The 19569-nt window shown below is 53.0% G+C and overlaps 1 pseudogene; it reads left to right on the top strand.

Annotated features, from left to right (window-relative positions):
• Positions 1–19569, top strand: part of LOC141725900 (uncharacterized) — a 215890-nt pseudogene that overhangs the window by 58791 nt on the left and 137530 nt on the right.

Raw genomic sequence — 19569 nt, 5'->3', positions numbered from 1 at the left:
CCCCCCGACATCCCCCCAAGGGGCCTTTTCCGCTCAGCCTTGGACTCCTTCATTCTCCAAACATGCGCAAAAACCCAACCCAGGGACCCCCCGGGATATCCGTGCTGAACTCCCCCTCCCCGCTCACCGGTGCGATGGGGGGGGGCGATGATCCCACAGGTGGGAGCTGCGAATTCAGGCAGGGATCGACTGCATGGTTCCCTCAGCTCAGCCTCGATCTGCTTTTGTCCCTCCTCTTCCTCTTCCTCCCACTCCTCCCCTTCCGTTCCCCATCCTCCTCTTCCTCTGTCTTATCTCCACCTCCTCCTCCCACTTCATCCCTGCCCTTCCCTCCCTCCTCCTCCTCCCCCAGCAGCAGCCACACCCTCGCTGCCCCGTTCCCGCAGCCCTCGCAGCCGCGGCAGGAGCGGGGATGGAGCCGGGACAGGTCGGGATGGGCAGCGCGGGGCTCTCGGCTGCTCCAGCCGCTGCGGGCGGGGGGAACCCGGCCCGGGCCAGAGGAGAGGCAAACTGGGCAAAGTGGGGGCACATCACAAAGCTAAGGATGTAGCAGAAAATGGAGATAAAAAAGTTATGTTAATATTAACTCCAAACGAAGAAAAACTGGAAATTCCAAAGTTTAGGGAAGCCAAGAAAAAAATTCAGACACGACAGGAAGTGAACAAGATAAATCAGGGAAATGGAAACTTCTTGATGGAAGACAATTAGTTAATAAATGTTCTTCTAAAAAAATATTAGAAGACATGCATCAGAAAACCCACTGGGGTGCTCAAGCTTTGTGCGATAATTTTTTAAGGAAGTATGGGATTTTTGGAGTTGCAAAGCAAGTAACTGAAAGATGCTTAATTTGCCAAAGGAGAAATAAAAAGGTGATGAGAAAAACAACATTAGGAGGTCCTGAGTTAGCTCATCAACCATTTCAATGTATCCAAGCAGAAGTTTAGATTTATTAGGCTCTGGATTTATTTGTAAAAACACCCCTTTACCTAGCAGAGAATATGCAATATGTTAGGCAGAGGACTTTAGAAGAATAAAAATCTTTAAAGTATGAGAAACCTCCGAGAAGAAAAAAGGGAAATGAAAGGCAAGAGAACAAGAGGAAAAATCAGAAAGAGAGTGGGATCCTCTGCAGCTCTTGCCCCCTCCGTTCGCGGCCCAGGCGCCTGTCCCGGGTCCCGGCTCGCTGCCCGCCTCAGCTCCGCCTGCCCCGCTTTCCATCCCAGGTGCGGCCTCACTGCCCAGGGCAGCTCCACCTGCCCCGGCGCTGTCGCTCAATTTGTGTGCCCTGCTCCCACTGCCTGGCCCGCGGCCGCTCTGCCGCCCATGCTGGGCAAGATGGGGGTTGCTCTGTCCTGCCGCCTGCTCCGAGCTCACCGCGCCCACCGCACCCAGGGGGGGTCCCAGCCATCCCATCCCCGCCTGCCCTGCCCGTGCCACCTGCGCTGGGCACCGCCGCTGCTGCCGGGCTCTCCCACCTGCCTTTGCTCTGCCGGGAGCTGCCGGATCAGCCGCCATCAGCCATGTGGGGGCTGCCCACGCTCCGCCTCGGGCTCCACGGGAAGATCCCCCTCTGCCGATTCCGGCAGCAGACCCTGCCCACACTCCCACCGAACCTCGGCGGGATATCCTCCCCTGACCCCGTCCTGCTCTGAGTTACGTCCCCTTGGTAACCACAGCTCTGGCTGTTCAGGGAAACTCTCTCTCTCCACAGGAAGCAACATCGAAACACTACGAGCTCAGTTAAAAGAAAGCCCTCTACAAATTCTTACCCAAAACACGGGAGAAAGGCTATACAAGGTAAAAAAGTGAAAGAGTTCGATGAAGGGATTTCTCTATTTCCGTTCAGAGAGGTTCCCATGGGAGGGATGCGCTGCCCCGCCCCGCGGGAGCCACCAGCGCCCCTGCCGGCCGTGCCCGGAACTGCACCCAAGGGGAAAGCGCCGCAGCCCAAAGGCCGGGACTGGCTCCGGGCTCTGTTTGCTGTCAGTGCCTCAGCTGTTGCTGTTTGTTTGCTTTATTATACACACTAGTAAAAAACTGGTATTCCTATTCCCATATCTTTCCTTGAGAGCCCCTTCATTTCACTAGTCTAAAAATTAAGAAGGACGGGGTTTGCATTCTCCATTCCAAGAGAGGCTTTTTCTGCCTTCCCGAGCAGACACCTCTCTTGTAAAGCAAGACAAGCACCCACAGGCACTGAGGGGGCTGCAGGAGGGGAACAAGAAGGCCCTGCAGCACTTGGGCACAAAGGCACAGCAGGTGAGTGCAAGAAGGGAGCAGCAAAAGGCCAAGCTGAAGGCAAAGGCCAGGGCACAGTTCCTACAGCCCCTGAGGGATCAACCCCAGGGCCCAAGGGGGCCCCAGCACCCAGGGCACGGGCTCGGCCACAAGCACCTGGCACAGGCATTGCCCTCCTCGGCAGGGGAGAGCCCACCCAAACAGCCCCTGGCAAGGAACCAGGGCTCCAGCTGCAGGGCACAAGGACACTGCAAGCACAGACAGCAGCAGCCTCAGCACCAGCAAGTCCACCCCTTGATGGACATGGATTGCCAGGGCTGTCACAGCTCCCATCACACCAGGGACCCTCCACACTGCAGCCCTTGAGAATATTCAGGGTGGGTCTGCATTGAGAGGAGGCATTTCCTGATAGACAAGGGGTCTCTAAATCCACTCTAAATCTTAGACCTAAGGGGGGGAAAATGCTAAAAATATGTTTCATTAGTGAGGGGATTACTGAGAAAGATGTATGGTTTTATTCAATCACTGTTAGGAGATCTGGGAGATGGGTTTGAAATGCGTGAATTTTTATTTGCTCCTAATTGTTACCATGGTTTAATGGGAAGGGATTTGATCGCTAAACTCGTAACACACATTAATATTATAAAAAGGGATACAGAGGCCTGTTCTGTTGTACCTCTGTGTCAAATGTCTGACGAGGCCTATGCTGAAGTGAATCCAGAAGTGTGGGCAGTCCCAGGGAAAGAGGGAAAATTAGATATGGAGCCTCTCCAAAGTACTCTGAAGCAACCAGGACAAGTGGTGTCTAAAAGCAACACCCTGTTCCAGGGGAGGGAAGCAAGGGGAATCACACACAGCGCAGGTCACCGCCCCATGCTCAGCTCAACCCGCGCAGCTCTGGGTGCTTGTGAGAGCCTGGCACGGAAATGCCCTGAGCAGGAAGGCTTCAATATCTTCTGCTGACACCATGGCACCTAACAGGGAGGCAAAAGCAATTCTCACTGCTTCAGCAACCACTGGAGCAGATATCAAGGCACATTCTCCCACAGCAAGCTGGGCTGGCACAGAGCCTGCCCTGGCACTTTGCTGCTGCCAACACCCAGCCAGGACATCGGCTCCTGCCCAAGGAGTGCAAAGCAGCACCACTGGTGGCCAAGGGGCCCATGCCAAGTGTCCCTGAGGCCAGAAACTGCCGCCAGCACAGCTCCATAGGGGAAGACACCTCAGCCTGGCCTCAAGGGCTCTGAAGCCCCGGAGATTTGCACTTCCCGCCTGCAGCAGGAGGATGGGAGGCCGCCCCTGAGCCTGCCCTGAAGGCAACACAGCAGCAGCCAGGGCTCCACAGCGGGCCAAGCCCCTGCACCTGCCCACAGATCCTCGGCTGCAATCCTCTGCAATCCTGGCCACCCTCCTCTGCCACCTCCAGCCACTGGGGCCAAGCCTTGCTGCCACTGCTGCAGCCCTGGCAGGAGAGAGTGGCCAAAAATGGGGAAAACCTGAAAGGCTACCAGAACAAGTCCTACAACACCATGGACCATGCCCTGGGAATCCGACCCAATTCATACTAGGAGCCACAGAACCCATTTCTCATTTCAATGGCATCATTAGATTACAAGCTGTCCTCGGAATAACCAACCAGACAGCTCCAGCTCGTGACCTTCCTGCTGACCAATCCACTGAAATGAAGAACACAACACTGCACCATGGGATGGGATCAGATCATCTGTTAGCAAAAAAAAGAGGAATTTGTGGAAAATTAAATTACTCAAACTGCTGTTGGCAAAGAGATAACAAAGGAAAAGTGGTGAAAAAAAAAACCAACACCAGAAACAAAAAAGCATCTCATGTATTGGTCCAAACGTGAGAAGGATGGGAATGGGTCATGGTTTTGTGGCTCCCTGGCAGACCATGGGTTAAACGAATGCTGTTTCTCCTCTGATGTGCTGCAGCAACTCTCATCTTTTTACCGTGCTCCACACCTTGAGAGTGCAGCTCATTCAGCAGCTGAGCGAGGGGCCAGGGACTAGTAGATAAGGAAGTAACGCGCGAAACTACCAGCTTCAATAAATGTTACTAATTAACATGGATTTTGCTCACAGAAAGACCCGCTAAATTCCTGAATTTCGAAAAAAATAAAAATTTAACAGAGCCATGAATATCGGCTGCTATACAAAAGTGGGGGTGAACATTAACAAGGACATGCAGTTGGGAATTCTGAACCTTCCAAATACTTCAGCCAGTCGGCAAAGGGAGAGGGAGATGAGGCCGGGAAAATGAGGATCAAAAGGAGGCTGCGAACTACAACAATGGCAGAGAGCGCACGGCAAATGCCCCACGGCCTCTCCCTCTGCCCAGTAATAAAGTCACTTTTACAGGACTCCTCTGTCTCCTCTGCGCACAGAAACCTCCGGCCACGGCAATTTCCCCGCACTGCCCCAGGCATGGGGCAGCCCCCTCTGTCCCAGCCACAGCAACCGGGCCGAGCCAGCGCTGCTCCAGCAGCGGCTCCTGCCGAGGCAGCAGCCGCAAGGAGACCGCGGGCAGCCGCTCCCGCAGCGCCCTCACGCCAGTGGCAACACGGGCTGGACACGGCACAACGAACCCGCCCGAGCCCCCTGCCGCCCCCGAGGCCCGCAGCCAGCCCCGAGCCCCCGCACAACCCAGCGCGGCTCCCACCCACACTGCGGCTGCCTCCGAGCTCCGCCGCCGCCTCATCGCGCTCGAGCCACCGCCGCCACTCGCGGGCCCGCACACACGACAATGGCACCGCTGGCCAGCCACAGCCGCCCTCAGCCCGCCACCGGGGCCCTGCTCTGCCCCGCTTCCACCAATCAGTGCGCCACAACCACGACTGATGGCACCATAGCCCAATCGCAGCCAGGGGCGGGCTCTGCACACGGCACAACCCAGCCCCACGCTCTCAGGGCCCCCTGGGCTGCATGAGGGCAGAGCCGGAGCTGAGGAACAGCCCTGGAACGGGCCCGGGCCCGAGGGGGATTGAGCTGAAAACACAAACAAACTTTTCCGCAGCTCCCGCCACGGCTTTCTTGCCACTGCGGCTCCGGTGGCTCCGGCTCAGCGGGAAGCCCTGGACCCTCACTTCTCCTACCCCTAATTAGGAGCATCAGTGCATCACTTTGATTTCCCCCAAAAAGGGAAAACCACCCCAAACCTCTGTGAATGAGTGGGGGATGGGAGAGTTTTATGACAGAAAACCCCAAAAACTCAGAGCAGGATAATGAGGAGTAAGTGAGGAGCCTTAAATCTAGGTTTCCCCCACGCCTCCCTCCTTCCAGCTGCACCTTCTACCCCGGCAGTGCCGCAGGCAGGGAATGGGGCCGGGCTCTGTTCATGCCCCGGGGCTTCTCCCTCTGCTCAGGGACAGGAGTCGTTCCCCTGCTGCACCCTGGGCTCTCTCCCACCAGAGACTTCTCCAGGAACTTCAAGCTGAGTCCATCCCATGGGGAACAGCCCCCTCCAAGTGCTGCAGCGTGGGTCACTGTGCCCCAGGGTCAGTCCTGCCAGGACAGGCTGCTCCAGAGGGGCCCTCTGGCCACGGGATCACAGCCTCCTCTCAGGCATCGCAGTGCTCAGCGTGGCTGCTCCGGGGACTGCAGGGGGATCTCTGCAGGCCCGTTGATCTGCAGGGGGATCTCTGCAGTCCCATGGATCTGCAGGGGGATCTCTGCATCCTCGTGGATCTGCAGGGGGATCTCTGCAGCCCCTTGGATCTCTGCATCTGGCACCGCCAATTTTGGAGGCGCCAGGAATAGGCTGAGCTCTCCCTGAAGCTCTTCTCACATTCCCCACACCCTTCCCATCACAGGGAGGGTTTTAACTCCTCACAGATCCCCAGGCTGGGTTTGCAGCCCCTCCTCGTGTGGGATCTCTGGCGCTTTTCCTCCCCACTGGATTCCTGTGCCGTGCAGCCGTTCCAAATGGCCTCTTCCACGAGGTTCTGTGGCAGGGATTTGTTCTCCCTGGTCTCTGTCCGCAGCTCAGTGCCTGGGGGAGGAAGGACAAGGAGAGGAAGAGACAGGGAGAAGGGAAAAGGAAAAGGCAGGAGGAGAGGAAGGAAGAAGAAGGAACAAGGGAGAAAGAGATGGGAAAGGAACGTGGATGGATGAAGGATAGAATGAGGAGAGGAAGGAGGGTGGACAAGGAGCAGATGGGATTTGCCTCCATGGCAGAGGGAAGGGGAAGGAGATCCCCCCAGTCCATCCCTGGCAGGATGGCGTTGGCAGTGAGGCTGTCCTGCAGCGATGCTGGGCTGGGAGATGGAGCAGCAGAGAGGGGAAAGGGGCAGTGATTCCTCCTGCCCTGCCTGGCTGTCCCAGCCTGGAGCGTCCTGGCGCTGCCGAGGCCCTTGGAGCGTCCGGCACTCCAGAGCCCGAAGCTCACGGCTGCTTTACAAAGCTGACAAAGTCGGCAGGATGGGTCTGGGTATGATCTGCAGCAAACTGGGTTTATTGGTACAGGAACAGGGGACACAGCTGAGCAGGGCCCAGGGACAAAGACAGGGTGCAAGCTGAGGGCACAGGGGGTTTTTACATGGGGTAGTGAGGGTGGAGCTGAGGGTCAGGGTCCAATGGATATGGGGGAAAATGGTGCAAAGGAGGGGTTAAGGGTCGGGTCGGCTAATGGGGAAACAGGGGCAGAGGAATGCAGTAAATTAGGGCCAATGGAAGGACAGAGAGGGAGAACATTCTAAGGACTAACCAGAAATGGGTAACAGGGGGTGAACTAGGGTAATTAGGCCAATGGGCCTATGGAGTAACATAACTTCCCAGAAATCAGCATGTACTTGCAAAGGTCTATGGGAGAAGCAAGCTTCTCACCATAACCCTGAAATTTATTCTTCTTATTGGAGACCAGTCCCCCAAGGGTGGGAGATTGAGACTGCCATGGGCCTCCACACCAGTGCATCTTCCTTTTCCTCACAGCATCCTTCTCCTCCATCCAGACAAAGTTTAGGATTGACAAATCCTGGCTTTAGGGGAAGATCAAGGGGTGAGCATATTGGGTATTGTGACAAAGGAGCCTCACTCTTTACAATTTTTGAAAGTTTAATAAGGAATAATAAGGGACAAATCAGTAACAGCGCTGGGTGCTTGGCGATGGCCAGAGGCACACCGGTTAACCACAGCAACTCTTCTTGTCCAGTTTCTCCGTTGTGTTGTTCAAATACATACTCATAATGATTATACACATTCAAACATTTCTTTGAACTTGTTTACATGTTCCAGAAATTCTTTAGGTTGGTTTGACCCCCAACTCACCGTGTTAGAGCACGTACAGGAATCGTGGATTGCTGTTTTGAGGGTTGTGTGTCACTCCCTCACAAGGGCCCCTGTTCTGTGGTTTCAGCGGGTGACAGTTATTGACAGTGGAAGGGTCAGGGGCAGGGGTCCTCATCACATCCCTTCCTTAAATGTTGTCTGACCATGCAGAGGGTTTTAGCTATTTCCACAAGTACTTGAAATGAACATTAGCTATTTCACAAATATCTCTGAAGTGTTATTGTCAGTTATTTACAAAAATAAAAGCATTAATTATTATTTCACAACTACAGCTACTTCTGCAATAGTTAACATTCTAATGCACAACACATGGCATCCACTTTAATATTCTCCAACGCCAAAACGATAATGTATGTTTTTCACACTGTCCACAAACTCAAATATCATCCAGAAATGATGTTCTGAGGATATGTGCTACACAGGGGCCAGGGCATTGGCCACAAAAAACTGACACATTTTACTAGAGCAAAAGAAGTTAAAAGTGATTACAAACTGCACTCTATCAAACTCGTTGTGATTAAGAATAGTTTGCAGAAGTCAGTACATAATAGCAAAAGCCAACACTACCCAGTTATTTATAACAAACCCAGGGCAGGTTTTTCCCTTGCATGGAGCACTTGGGCCTTCCCCGGGCCCCTTCTGCCCTCGTGCAGGGCCGGTGGCATTTTCCAGCACACCCAGTTTGTAACCAAGAGCCGGGTGCAGCCGAGAAGGCTCCAAGCGCCTCCTTCCAGGCTGACTCTGCAGGTGCCGAGGCTGCTCTGGGCTCTGCCAGGGCTCTGCTGGGGCTCAGCTCTGGGCCAGGCTGGGCCCGCTCTCCCCTCACATTGCTCCGGGCAGCTGAGGCACAGCGGGAGGAGGAAGGGACACGGCAAGGCAGTTGAGGGTTAAGAGAGTTTTTATTCAAACAACTGCCATAACAAACAGGCTGTCCTAACTACCATAACAAACTACAGTGCTAACTACCATAACTAACTACCAGTGCTAACAACCATAACTAACTACTTGTCCTGTCTACTGTAACTGAAAGCTGTTCTCAAGGGCTTCCTCTCCTCTGTTGCTCCCTCAGTTGCTTTGCTGCAGTGATCAGAGGGGTCAGGCTGGAGAGAGGCTTGGCTGATGATAAAAATGGGGGCTGTCCAAAGGATAAAAAGGAAAGAAATGAACTGTTACTTTCCAGAGTCAAGTTCCTCACAGGCTCTGTTGCAACAGGACAAAGCGAAATGCTTTGAAACTCAGGAGAGGGAAGCAGGCTCAGATTGGATCTAAGGAAGAATTTTTTAACCAGCAGAGTGGGGAAAAACTGACAGAAGGTGCCCAGAGATGTGGGAGGTGCCTCGTCCCTGGAAATATCCAAGCTCAGGTCAGGCAGGGCTCTGGGCCCCCTGAGCTGCTTGAAGATGTCCCTGCTCGCTGTGGGGCACCAGGCCCAGATGAGCTCCAAAGGAGCCTGCCAAGCCACAGCAGGCGACGATTCTGCTTGCTCTGCGTGTGGAACGCAGCCAGACTGGAGACTGTCGGAGGGGGCCCCACAAGAAAATCCTTCCCTGGCGCTGCTGCTTCCCCTGCAGCCCCTGGCCCTCACCTGCAGCAGCTCCTGGGCAGCCCAGCGCCGCTCCTCGTCCGCCTCCAGGCTGCACTCGAGGCAGTCCCGCAGCAGAGCCGACAGGCGCCGGGGCTGCTGCAGCTGCGGGCTCCCGTTCTGCCGGATCAGAGCGCGAGCCTGCAGGGAAAGCAAACTCGGCGCTCTGCCAGCTCCCTTCACACCCACATGGGCTCACATCCACCCCGGGGCCTCAGCCCCAGCTCCAGGGGCACTTTCCTCCCTGCCACAGATGCTGCTCACAGCTCATTTTGCTATGCCAGCCAAAAAACCCAAACCCTGGGGCTGCCACAGCCACTGCAACATCCAAATGATCTCGCCTTGAGAGCCAGTTGCATTGGCTGACTCTGTCAGTAGGAACCTCCATCAGAAATAACACATTTTGCTTCTCCAAATGTGGACACTAGCTTTACAGGCCATTTTCCAGAGTCAGTGTGGTCTGCCTGTGTTATTTCAGAGGATTCTTACATCAAGTGCATCTCTGCAGTGCCACTGACACTCAAGTAAATGCATTCCTGATGCCCCATCCCACAAACTGCCAGGCAAGAAACAGGAGTTTTGTGATGCTGAAAGCTCAGGCTTGGTGACACAGAGAAAGTAGCTTGGACTAGGAAAGAAATACATTAGACTATGAGAATGTTAAACAATCATCTTCAGGTTTTAGACAAGTTTCCCAGTGAGAAGAATCAGGGGGAAGATCAACTTGCAAAATGTCTTTTAGAAGCTCCTGCAGAAATCTTGATGTCCTTGGGGCTGGGATTTGGGGTTGGTTTGGGGTTTTCTTGCAAGGCAACATTAGAGCTGATGCACTTGCTTCGCATTTCCAGGTAATCCTCACAGCCAGATGAGTTCCAACAACATAAATCCCAAAGAAAATTGTTGCTGGCGGTTGCAGAATCTTCGTCTGTGTTGGGGCTGGAGTCCTTTGGGCATTCCCTTCCCATGTGCAGAAACCTCCAGCTGCTGCTCCCAGTGCAGGGTCCCCCTGTGCTCACAGGCCTCTGCAGCCACTGCAGAATTTGCCTCTTACCATGGCCGCCGTTTCCCTGAAGTAAGGTGGTTCTCCTTCCACCATCTCGATGGTCACAATGCCAAAGGCCCAGATGTCCACCTTGGGGCCATAAAGAGATCTGGTCACAACTTCTGGGGCCATCCAGTGAGCAGTGCCCACCATGGAGCTGCGCTGGTCCTGCTCAGGGCTGAGCTGAGTGCAGAGGCCAAAATCAGCTGAGGACAGAAACAAACCCTGTCAAAGGCAGCTGGAATGGGGAAATCAAGCAGCAAGATTCCCCACTCTCAGTCTGAGAGTGCAGTAGTGAAGTCAGCTGGAAAAGTCCTCAGGGCTGTACCCAAGGAAAGATGGAACTGGACCCTTCAATGTCGGATCTCAATATCTCAGTCCTGAGATGCTGAGCCTCCGAGACCAGCTTGGGGGTCTCGGGAGTCCTGGAATGTTGCCAGAAGTGTCTGGTAGCTGGACTTTAACCCTACACAGGAGACGACAAGGATGAGGGCTTCACAGGGCCTCACCGGGGTGAAGGGTGGAAAGATTAGCTAATTAGAGGGTGAGAAACAGGGTTTAGGATTTATGTACAGGGGGGTTTAGAGGAGTAAGATGGAGGAATTGGGGTGTGTCCTGTCCTCCTCCTTCTTCCTCCTCTCCTCCATCTTCTTTGGCCACGGTGGCACCTTTCTATTGGTTATTACTAAGAGTACACCGAGTTATAACAATAGATGGTATTGGGGAAAAATGATAAATATTGTATACGTAGCAAAGGGTATAAAGATAGGTGCCTGCCCCGGAGGGAGACAGAGAGTGTGCCCATGGCTGACTGCTGAGCGGATCTCTGTTGGGCTGAAAGAACATCTTTTAGATAAACAATTAATAAACATAAAACCAGAAAGAAGAACTGAAGCCTCTTCTTGTCCTTTGATACGCGTGGTGCCCCAAGGCCACCCCGGGCCTTTCAGGCCCCTCAAACAGCCGAGATAAACCCAGACTTGGCGTCCCTGGACGGACCACGAACCACCACAACCTTTCGGGGGAAGATAAAACCGGCACTTGGCTTCCACTGGGTGAGCTCTGACCACCACAACCTTTCGGGGGGACCACCACCACCTTCAAAGCCCTGAAGAAAAAGAGAGAGAAGAAAAAAAAAAGCCAACACAGACTGCAAAAAAACAGCAGTCACTGAGAATTCCATCTCTCAGTTTCTGCCGAAGACAATCGTAGCAGAACAGCCCGGACTGGAACCAGAAGGCGCCCTGGGTCCACCTCTCATGATCTGCTGGACAGATCGAGACGTCCAGACTGCTCTGGCGACAGATTTGGTAAGAAAGCCTGAAAATAAGAACATGGGAGGCACACCTTCCCAGGAACAACGGGAAATTTTGTCCACCTTATAAGGTGTGACACAAACATACAAAAAAAAAAAAATTATTAGCTCTGGCCTTAAAAGGCCGAGAGGAAAACCCCCGAGACGCAGCAGACGTCCGGGGGGGGGGCCCTCAAAAGAGGGGGGAGCAATGCAAGACTCCGGAAAAAATTAGCTCTGGCCTTAAAAGGCCAGGAAGAAATAACCCCGAGACGCACCAGACGTCCGGGGGGGGGACTCTCTGAAAGAGAGAGGGGAGCAAGGCTCCAGGAAAAAATTATTAGCTCTGGCCTTAAAAGGCCGAGTGGAAAAATGCTCTTGGAGAAAAAAGAGCAAGAAATATTATTAAAACACCCGGTCCCAAAACCCAGAAACCTCGGGAAACTCCCAAAAAGCGTCCAAAAAGTCCAGAGAGCATGGAGGACTCAGGAGCAGAGGGAGAACGGGGGGGGAGAGGGGACCGGGGGGAGGCGCTTTCTCGCGGCGGCGGAGCAGGCGGGGAGCGCGGCTGAAGGAAAAACAAAAGACGCGTGTTCAGATACGGCTTTGCTAAGCTCAGGGCCGGGGGGTGCAGCGGCCCCGGGGGCCGGCAAGGTAGCAGAAACGCGCGCGGCGGGCAAAACTCGCAAGAACCCGGGAGGGCAGAATCACAAACCAACGCCAGGGCGTCTGACCCATGCAGCGAAATTAGGGAAATTGCGCAATCCCAGAAAGCTGCGGCGAGACGCAAGAGGCGCGCGGTTGTGACGCAAAAAAAAAAAAAACCCGGTGCGAGTCGCGGCGGGCGCGGGTGCCGGCGGGGACGGCCGCACACACCGACATAGGGCCACACACACACACAGCGTCGGAGGAGGAGGAGACAGTCCGGGGCAGACCGAGGGGGGAAAATTCAGAGGCGGAATAAAAAGGGAGAGGAAAAAATTACCTCGGGAGAGACACAGAGCAGTTCGGAAAGCACGCATGCGCCGAGCGCGGGCGGGGGCGGGCCAGACCCCCGGTGACGTCTCAGGTGAGGAGGGGCCCTCTCCAGACTTGGTGCCTTTGGTAAAAACCCTCGGGGTCCTAAGCCTCTCCCCTCCTGGGGAGGCTTGTGTGTTTTCTAACCCTATTGTCAGTTGAATCAAAAACCAGGTAACCCCTGAGTGCACGACATGCCAGATCGGTTCAGCAGAGCTACAGCATCATTTCGTAACGACTCTGCAACTATGCAACGATTTTCCTCAACAAGATATAAGAAGAAACGAATACTCAGACAAAAGTCGGGACTCAGACTGCAAAGGACAACTCAGAAGAGAAACAAGAGAAACGGAAAGACTCTGGGGGGGTTTTCCCTTTGGGGTCTTGAATATTTCTGTATAAGAACGAAAGACTCTGGGGAGTTTTCTCCTTGGGATCTTGAATTGCAATAGGCAATGGGATAAATTTACCTATTACAGGGGAAACTGACAAAGGATCATATATTGATCAGCTGGCAGATTTCTTTGACATTTCTCCCATTTGGAGAGGAATTTTAAGGGTAGATTTCTTTGACATTTCTCCCATTTGGAGAGGAATTTTAAGGGTGGATTTCTTTGACATTTCTCCCATTTGGAGAAGAATTTTAAGGGTAGGATTTTATGTTTTAATAGTTTAGGATTTTATATTGTAATAGCTTTCCTAGTCCTCATCCATGTCGTCCCAGATGCCATGAATCAGATTGTAAAAGAGGTTTTCTTGGGGCAAACAGAAGGGGGAGATGTCGGATCTCAATATCTCAGTCCTGAGATGCTGAGCCTCCGAGACCAGCTTGGGGGTCTCGGGAGTCCTGGAATGTTGCCAGAAGTGTCTGGTAGCTGGACTTTAACCCTACACAGGAGACGACAAGGATGAGGGCTTCACAGGGCCTCACCGGGGTGAAGGGTGGAAAGATTAGCTAATTAGAGGGTGAGAAACAGGGTTTAGGATTTATGTACAGGGGGGTTTAGAGGAGTAAGATGGAGGAATTGGGGTGTGTCCTGTCCTCCTCCTTCTTCCTCCTCTCCTCCATCTTCTTTGGCCACGGTGGCACCTTTCTATTGGTTATTACTAAGAGTACACCGAGTTATAACAATAGATGGTATTGGGGAAAAATGATAAATATTGTATACGTAGCAAAGGGTATAAAGATAGGTGCCTGCCCCGGAGGGAGACAGAGAGTGTGCCCATGGCTGACTGCTGAGCGGATCTCTGTTGGGCTGAAAGAACATCTTTTAGATAAACAATTAATAAACATAAAACCAGAAAGAAGAACTGAAGCCTCTTCTTGTCCTTTGATACGCGTGGTGCCCCAAGGCCACCCCGGGCCTTTCAGGCCCCTCAAACAGCCGAGATAAACCCAGACTTCAAGAAACTCTCAGCTTTCATGCAGTGGCTTTTACTGATTCCCTGAGAGAGCCATCCATGCCCAGGAGGATGTTGGAGCTCTTCAGATCCCTGTGGATCACCTGCTTGGAATGGAGGAAATCCAGGCCCTGCAGACACTGAGAGAGAACAAGAAACATGAGGGCAAAAACCAATGGCCAGAATACATCACACAAGAAAGGACAGTTCAGAATTGTGCCCGCAGCAGCTTTGCTGTGACAGGCCAGGAGTGCAGTGCACACAAGCTCCAGGCAAACGGTAAAAAGGCAAAGCTGAGAACAGCAAATCAAATCCAAACCAGACAGAGAGTACCACAACAGCAGGAGAGAGAACAAGAACAGAGCAGAAGTGCAGTGATGCTGGCAGGCCGTTCACTGCAGAGGCTCTTTCTTCTACAGCTCATAAAACCAACACAGAAACAAAGCCCTGAGCATGGAGCCACTGCTGTTCTCACGCCCTGTTTGGAAGGACCATCGTGTCCCAGCCATGGAGTGACAAGCAGGATCCCTCACCTCCCAACTGACAGCTGCCATCTCTCCTTCAGCCATGTGTGTCTGTCTGACAACGTCCTGCAAAGTTCCTCCATCCATGAATTCCATCACCAGCCAGAGATCTCCATCAACAAGGAAGCTGGAAGAGGAAAGCAATGGCATGGAGATGGATGTGCAGAGCTCAATTCCCCCATGGAAAAACCTGGAGTGGAGTTTTGTTTCCAGGTCACTTGTCAATGAGGACAGAATCAGATGGAGAGACATTCCTGCCAGGCTGCACAGCCCTTGGAATCTGCACAGTCTAAAGGAGAAGGAGACACCTGTGAGAAAGGAGAGGCCTTAGATGGCAAGCAGGTGATAAATGCAGTTTAGCAACAGCCCAGATCAATGTGGAACACAACCCTTGGCCCCAGCTGGTTCAGCTTCTGAACTCATCAGTTCCACCATTCCCTGCAGAACAAGGCAACACAACTGCCAGGGTTATCCAGGGGAGGAGGCTGTGCAGCACTTGGGACAAAAGCAGTCAGAAAATCTTTCAGAAAGTCCCTTCAGAAACAGGCAAGGCCAGTGAAAAATGGGCAAATGAGGCATTTCTGGAAACAAGAACCTGATCTTCCTGGCATCTGTAGCAATGGAAAAGGGCTGGGAAGAAGAAGCCAAGGGAAATAATTTCTGCTGTGGTTCATCAGCACTTGTTGGAAGTTGGGGAGGAACTTGAAGGAAAAACCAAAGCAAAGCAACAAAAGCACATGGAGGGAGTGAACTGCCAGGCTGTTATTTTGGGAAGATGTGGCTGGGTCAGGCATTTTCCAAACAGGCTACAGACTCCAGATGCCAGGAAAGGCTAATGCAGAGCCCGGGCACGGGATAAGAGCTGAAGCACTCACCTGTCCAAAGAGTTGACAATGTTGGGGTTCTTCTTGTCCTTCAGGAGCAGGATCTCATTCACAGCTCGTTCCCTGTTCTGCCCTCTGAGACTCATTTTCTTTATGGCCACGTGAAGGGACATTGCAGCCTTTAATTGCAGGAGTCTGTGCCAGGAGGCCACAGCAAACACAGAGCGAGTCTTTGTGGAGCGACGGAGCCAGGCTGTGCCCAGCTGCCTTGGGATGGGACACCAGAGCTCAGCAAGGGCCATTGCCACAGCCCATTGCTCTGCCAGCTGGGGGCTGCTTACAGGACACATGGCCAGAGACATTTGGGCCTTGCAAGCTCTGCAGAAATGGTCCCTCAGCCGTCAGCCTCAAAGCTCTAACAACATTCTCTGCACCTACAGTCTTCTCTAATGGCCTCAACACTATTATTATTATTATTATTATTATTATTATTATTATTATTATTATTATTATTATTATTATTATTATTATTATTATTATTATTATTATTACTGTAACACATTTTGCCAGCAGGAGGTAATTCTGGTTCTGTGAAAACAGAGTAAAACAGCCAGGAATCCTTTAGCAATTCTATGGGATTTGGTCATGATTTCAGATCCAACTGCTCTGTTTGGGATTGCACAACAAAGCAAACACACACACCCATTGCTCAGGTGATCCCTGTCACAGGCTGTCACTGACACCAGACCCAAACACAACTGCAGGATTTAGGAGAGAGCTTTGCTCTGGACATCCATCTTCTCATTTCTCTCCGTCTCCCTCTGTGAACAGCTGAAGTGGGACTAATACCCCAAACTGAGCCCAAGCAGGATCTCTCCCTAATTAGGGCTTGAGGTTCCCTCTGAAGATGAAAGGCAGGATGGAAAAACTGCTAAATAATGTTCCTGTCTGAGGCTGGCATGAAGATAAACTGGACCTCAGTCTCCAGCAGCTGATGCATTCACACTTTTAGATATGAAGACCAAGCCAGGGTGTCCTGCTCTGATAGACACCGCTGCCCTCCTTGCATTCCTTGGGCACTTGAGAAGGACCAAGTCTGTCCCAGCTGTGCTCTGCAGGCTGACACTGCCTTCAGAGGAGCAGCCTGGGCAGGAAAGCTCTGCAGGCCCCCAGAGCTGCAGCCACAGCTCCCAGCAGAGGGGAAAGCCCTGCAGAGCTGCCGGCCGTGCTGGGTGTGTTGGCACTGACCTCTCCTCCAGGGGCCCTGTTGAGTCCTTTAGAAACGGCTCCGAAAGCCCTGGAGACAAAAGAGCAGAGAAGAAAGAAGCAGCACTTTAGGCCCTGGCAGTGAAACCCAGCCCAGACAGGAGATCTCTGCTGCCTGCAGCGTTCACAAACACCTGGGTTCATCGACCCTTCCAACACCAGCACAGCAGCCACCAGCCCTCTGCCATGCAAGGTGTGCAAGAGAATACTGAGACCCAACACGAAGGAATTGGGCTGGAGTAAATCCCAAATGTCCACACTGAATTCTCTTAGTTCAAAACCTGAGGTGAGAAATGGGATCTCAGCACCTCAGGACTGAGGTGCCGAGTCACCGAGACCACCCTTGGGGGGCTCGGGAGTTCTGGAATGTTGCCAGAAGTGTCTGGTGGCTGGATTTTGATCCTACACGGGAGACGACACCTGTATGAGGATAGGAGGGTTTCACCGGGGTGAATGGTGAAGGGATTAGTTAGTTAGAGAGTGAAACACAGGGTTTAGGATTTCTGTACAGGGGGGTTTAGAGAAGTAAGATGGAGGAATTGGGGCGTGTCCTGTCCTTCTTCTTCTTCTTCTCCTCCATCTTCTGTGGTGATGGTGGCACTTTGAGATTGGTTGTTACTAAAAGTGCACTGGGCAATAAGGGTGAAAGGTATTGGGGAAAAATGATAAATGTTGTATACGCAACTTTGGGTATAAAGATAGGTGACCGCCCGGAGGGGAGGGGAGTGTGCTCATGGCTGGCTGCTGAGCGGACCTCTGTCGGGCCGAGGGAAAATCTTTTAGATAAACAATTGGTAAACATGGAGACCGAGAGAGGAACTGAAGCCTCTTCTGTTCCTTTGAGGCGCGGGCTGCCCCAGGGCCACCCCGGGCCTTTCCAGGCCATCCAAACAGCCGAAAACCGGACAACTGGCTTCCACTGGGTGAGCTCGAACTCCTACCAAAACCTTTCGGGGGGGGAGCAGCCTCAAAGCCCTGAAGAGCAGAAGAGCGAAGGGGGCAGCTCCGATCTTAGACGAGTTCCCAGGAGAGCACTGATAACTCCTGAGGAGAGAAGCCTGAAAAAAAAAAAAAACAAAAAAAAAAAAACAGCAGTCACTGAGAATTCCATCTCTCAGCTTCTGCTGAAGACAATTCGTAGCAGAACAGCCCGGACCGGAACCAGGAAGGCGCCTCTGGGACCACCTCTCGTGATCTGCTGGACAGAGATTGAGACCTCCGGACTGCCCTGACGATAGATTTGGTAAGAAGGTCCAGAAATAAGAACATGGGGGGCACACTTTCCCAGGAACAACGGGAAATTTTGTCCGCCTTACAAGGCGTGACCCAAGCATATACAGAAGGGATTCCAAAGAAAGAATTAAAACAATTATTGTTATGGGCAAGGCTAAACTACCCACTGGCAGAAACATACCTGCTATTCGAAGTGGGGTTTTGGCAGGAGATAAACAGACATTTATATTTCTTAGCAACAAAAAAGGACGAGACAGCGTTAAAACTGCTCTCTCCAGCAAGGATAATGTTAGAAGGCATATCGATGCAAATGAAGTGCCGGGAGAAGCAGCAGAAAGCTGCAGGGCCCTCAGAAAGAGGGAAGGAGCAAGACTCCGGGAAAAAATTAGCTCTGGCCTTAAGAAGCCAGGAAAAAAAGGCTCTCGAAGAAAGAGAGCAAGAAATATTATTAAAACACCCGGTCTCAAGACCCAGAAACCCCAGGAAACTCCTAAAGCGTCCTGAAACTCCAGAGAGCATGGAGGACTCAGGAGCAGAAGGGGGGGAGCAGGGGGGAGAGAAGGGATCCGGGGGGGGAGCTTTCTCGCGGCGCGGCGGAGCGGCGCGGCCAGGCTGCGGCGGAGCAGGCGGGGAGCACGGGTGAAGAGATAGCAAGAGACACGTGTTTTCGTGCAGCTTTCCTCAGCTCAGGGCCGGAGGCGGCAGCCATCCCGGGGGCCAGCAGGGATGCAGCGGGCGAAACTCGCAAAAACCCGGGGGGGGAGTCACATACCAGCGCGGGGGCGTCTGAAACGGGCAGCGAAATAGGGGAAGGCTGCCATGGTGAGACGCAGGAGACGCGCGATTATGACGTCGGACCCGGTGCGCAGATCAGCCTGGATCGCGGAGCGTTCCCGGGTGCCGGGGGGAGGGGGGCTGCACAGACCGGCGAGGGGAGGAGTGAACATGCGTCAGAGGAGGAGGAGACAGAGTCAGGGGCAGACCAAGGGGAGGAGACCTCGGAGGTGGAACAAGGGGGAGAGAGTTGCGTTAGCTCGGGAGAGACAGGGAGCAGCTCGGAGAGCACGCATGCGCAGAGAATAGAGCGCGGGCGGGGGCGGGCCAGACCCCCTGTGACGTCTCGGGCAAGGAGGGGCCATGCTCGGGTGTCCACATCCCGGGGAGCCACACCCTCTCCAGACTTGGTGCCTTTGGTTAAAACCCTCGGAGTCCAAGACTCACCCCTTCAAGGGAGACGTTCTGGTGTTCAAACCCCAATTTCAGCTGAATTAAAAGCCAAGCAAACACGGTCTCAAACGGGGCTGCCAGCATGGCAGCCGGCCGGAAGAGGAGCAGTCGAGCACGCTCCGTCATCCAAGCCAGGGAGGCCGGTGACAGCGCCACCTGGTGGCAGGAAGACAGAAGTGCACGACATGCCGGATCGAGTCGGCGGAGCCACAGCGCCATCTCGTGGCGAGACTGCAACAATGCAGCAATTTTTTCCAACATTATATAAAAAGAAAAGCATTTTAGAGAAAACAATGCCAACACAACAAAGGGATTATCCATCGACTTCAGGGTTTCATGAAGATGATGAAAGCTCAGATGAAGAACAGCTACAAGAAGAAGATGTCATAAGGATCACAGCATCGAAAGGGGTTCCTACATGGATGCTGTCAGCAGCAGAAGCAGCTAAGAGCTTCTTGAATTCAGTTGACACAGCAAAAAAGAAATATCAACAGGATCCTCGAGCTTCCTTTTCAGATTTGGGAGCGAGGCCAAAAACCTCAAGGTGAGAAATGAGACGTGATGAATCACCAGTGACATCCACAATACCATTATTTATGCAAATCCCAGCGGAACCTCAAG

This window comes from Zonotrichia albicollis, chromosome 31 (assembly GCF_047830755.1).
Source record: "Zonotrichia albicollis isolate bZonAlb1 chromosome 31, bZonAlb1.hap1, whole genome shotgun sequence".
Taxonomy (NCBI): domain Eukaryota; kingdom Metazoa; phylum Chordata; class Aves; order Passeriformes; family Passerellidae; genus Zonotrichia; species Zonotrichia albicollis.
This window is presented reverse-complemented; position numbering and strand designations above follow the sequence as displayed.